The 3,851-nt window shown below is 49.8% G+C and overlaps 1 long non-coding RNA gene across 1 annotated transcript; it reads left to right on the forward strand.

The window, feature by feature from the left end:
- Positions 1-1,652: 1,652 nt before the first annotated feature.
- Positions 1,653-2,601, forward strand: LOC138351530 (uncharacterized). Its single transcript, XR_011222489.1, has 3 exons — positions 1,653-2,025; positions 2,173-2,250; positions 2,374-2,601. It is a non-coding gene; the product is annotated as an uncharacterized lncRNA (long non-coding RNA).
- Positions 2,602-3,851: the final 1,250 nt, after the last annotated feature.

Here is a 3,851-nt window from a genome sequence, read left to right on the forward strand (position 1 = left end):
AGTCACACAGGCTTTTGGGGGAATTTCCCGGAAGTTTTGGCGCGTTTCGGACGCTCTCACCTGACAGGTGGCGCGCGGGTGTCTAGTCACACAGGCTTTTGGGGGAATTTCCCGGAAGTTTTGGCGCGTTTCGGACGCGTGTGAGCGTGTTGTGTTTGGGTATGTGGACAGGAAAGAGTGGAGGTCATGTTGATGAGTGCCAGGTGGTGCGCGTCGCTCCCGTCCTCAAGTTTTTTTCGGGGAATTTCCCGGAAGTTATGGCGCGTGTCGGAGGTAATTGGAGCGCGTCGCTCCAGTCCTCATGGGTTAAGGTAAGTGGTCATGAAAGATGGGAGTTCATGTTGTAGGAGAGTATGTGTGCTATGTGGTAGAGTAGGAAAAATACAAGGATAAGAGTGGAATATGAGGAAGGAGTAAATGAATATGTATGTGTGTTTGTCATAGACTTAATCCTGAGTGAGGTTAATATTAGTTTGATGATCGTGATTAGAGGATGAGAGGGGAACCAGCATATTGGATATGTTGTTTGAGGAGGGGTGAGGGGGGGAGGGAGAGGAGAACCCACATACCTGAGAGGAAGGCCGGGGAGGTCCATTAGCTTCCCCCCTACAGGAAGTCGCACGTGTTGAGGGGTGAGAGAGCGAGAGGGCACTCTCCTGCGGAAGTGGAGGCCATTTTGTCTAAAAGGTTTTCGTTGTCTTCAGAGTGTTGATGTTCGTCCCACGACGACTCCCCATACACTGTGGATTCCGGTAAGGAGGCGCGAGGTACTTACTCCTGCCGACAGACACACCTGTCAGCCATCAATCAATCACTCCCACCCCTCATCCCCACCCGCTCCCATACCGGGCAACCATTACCAGTGCGTTTCGCTACGGTTCGCGACTCTTTATCTCTCTGTCTCTGTCTCTCTCTCTATCTCTCTCTCTATCTCTCTCTCTGTCTCTGGGTAAAGTGTGACTAGAGCGACGCGCACCAGCTGCCAGGTGGCACTCCATGGAATGTCACCTGACAGGTGGCGCGCGGGTGTCTAGTCACACAGGCTTTTGGGGGAATTTCCCGGAAGTTTTGGCGCGTTTCGGACGCTCTCACCTGACAGGTGGCGCGCGGGTGTCTAGTCACACAGGCTTTTGGGGGAATTTCCCGGAAGTTTTGGCGCGTTTCGGACGCGTGTGAGCGTGTTGTGTTTGGGTATGTGGACAGGAAAGAGGGGAGGTCATGTTGGGCAGCTGACAGGTGGCGCGCGTCGCTCCCGTCCTCAAGTTTTTTTTCGGGGAATTTCCCGGAAGTTATGGCGCGTGTCGGAGGTAATTGGAGCGCGTCGCTCCAGTCCTCGGGTGTTATGGTAAGTGGTCAGGAAAGATGAGAGTAAGTGATAGAGTAAGAAAATAGAAGGAAGATGGAGGAAGGAGTAAAAGAGTTGATCGTGAGTTAGTGTGTAGATGAGAGGAGAAGGCAACACAGCCTGTTACGTTGTTTTTGGGAGCTGGATGGAGCTTCCCCTCGCCGGGAGAGAGTGCTCTGGGCCATTATGTGGTTAGACAAACCATTAGCTCCCCTACAGGAAGTCGCAAGTGTTGAGGGGTGAGAGAGCACTCTCCTGCGGAACTGGGGACCATTTGTCTAAAAGGTTTTCGTTGTCTTCAGAGTGGAGATGTTCGTCCCACGACGACTTCCCATACACTGTGGATTCCGGTAAGGAGGCGCGAGGTACTTACTCCTGCCGACAGACAGACAGACCCTCACCTGTCACCCATCAATCACTTCTCATTGACCCAGGTCGTTTCACTCCCCTCACACACAAACGCCCCGCCAGTTCCCTGCGAGACTTCATCCGCTACACACGCGTCATACAGCTCCATGTCATGGAAAGGCGAAGCTCTACAGCATGCATGAAATGCGGAGTGTTTTATATTCCATCAACGAATCAACTGTGTCGACTGCAATGCGCTAGCTGTGAAAAACCGCCCCTAGGACATTACGACATCAAATGCAAGCGATGTCAGCAGATTTTCTGTGATAACCGTGAGTGTTATTCATATTTAATATTCCACAGTTCATTTTATGTCATCCACAGGTGAAATATCGCGTGTAAACTACTATTGTGTGAGAATATTTTCTCATTCGAGCTATTACATTCCACACAGTTAAATATGTTCTTTCCAATTTCAGTTTACAAAACCGTGAAGTGTCCATATTGCTCACCCGCCCCGCGAGGAGGTCATCGCCGGAATGAAACTTCACATAAACGTAGGTAGCATATAAAATACACTTCTCGTATCTGTATTTCATCCACTTGCAAGCGAACACACATGCATAATAAACATATTTTTCCCCATTCACCCGTGCTGAATATCATTTATTCCATTTCAGGTTATAATCCCTACCTCAATCGACGGAGTGAACAGGTTGACGTCATCGAGCCTATACCCCATTCCTCACACACGGAGCTAAGGAGAGCACATCTCACTCGCCGGGGGTCACAGCCCCTTCATCAAGGTCACCCACCCCGACAGATGGAGGGCTACGAGACCGTATCACCCCCGGTTAACACGATGTTACGAATTCATACCCACTCACTTGCTCAACCCCTTCACCAAGACATAAGTAAGTTATTACTGTCCGATTTCAGTCTATTTCCTAAACATATTAATCCCCCTAGTCTGTTCCCATACCTCATAATATATACGCTTTCATTCTTTCTAGAGATAATATGTTTTCTTTTTTTACAGACGACACACCGCTATGCATAGATTTGGCATCCAGCGACAGCTGCAGCAGCAGCAGTGGCAGTGAGAGTGTCACAGCAGGGCGGACAGTAGCCACTTCCGGCTCTCACAGGGAGGGGAGGAGGAGGACTCGTTCACCCGCCCACTCAACCCCCCGTTCCTCCCCCAGCCCCATACCCCAATCAATCAGCGACAGCTATGACAGCAACAGCAGCAGCAGCAGCAGCAGTGGTGAGAATCGTACCATTTTCATCTCAGACAGTGACTCAGACGACAGCTCAGCAGACCGTGACCTTGACCCGCCAGCGTCTGTCAATTCTGACTTGTTAGCACCGTCTGGCGTAGTAGCTGAGCCAGCGGTCTCACCCATTCATCTCGGAGGGGGAGGGTTATCACCACCCCCCACCCCTCCCAGCCCCATCCCTTCACCCCCTCCACCTCTTTCCCCCTCTCCTCCACCTGCCCTAGAAATTCAACCTCAGCTGCTGGATCGAATTGATAACTATAACGGCAGTTATGTCCGGCTTTCATTCTCCATACCAGAACATGTTAACACCTCACCAGGACTCTATCTGCGAACATACAGGGATTTTTTCATTAATGAGATACGCGCCCTCTTCTCTCCACGACACCCATTCCTCCTAATTTACCCAGACATCACTCTAATTGTGAGAAATTTAAATGTACAACAAGACGGGGAGGCTAATCTATTGGATCCTATAAATAACGACAGCTTTCCCATACGAGGTGAGGGGCAAAGAATTACTCTAGAGGAAGTAGAAACTCTTATTGATTTTTGGGCTGATGAATTGACAGAGAAAATATCCCAGTATCTGGAAGCGAAGGAAGGGTCCAATGTCTTGGTTGAGCGGCTCACCGGGTTTTACATTAACTGTGGTCAGATAGAGCATCCGATAAGATTAGGCTCGCATGTAGACTATCCTGAAGGCTTGCGTGGAAAAAAATTGGTTTTCAATCCAGAGGGAGAGGCAGATATTTGCCTTATGCAGTGTGTTGCAGCTTATAAATGTTTAGCTAAGGGAATGCGACTAGGTAATATCCGCGCTAGATCTGTGAATGCTAGTTGGTGTCTCAGACACATGAAATGGCCAGCAGATGTCA

The sequence above is a fragment of the Procambarus clarkii genome, chromosome 50 (genome assembly GCF_040958095.1).
Source record: "Procambarus clarkii isolate CNS0578487 chromosome 50, FALCON_Pclarkii_2.0, whole genome shotgun sequence".
Classification (NCBI taxonomy): domain Eukaryota; kingdom Metazoa; phylum Arthropoda; class Malacostraca; order Decapoda; family Cambaridae; genus Procambarus; species Procambarus clarkii.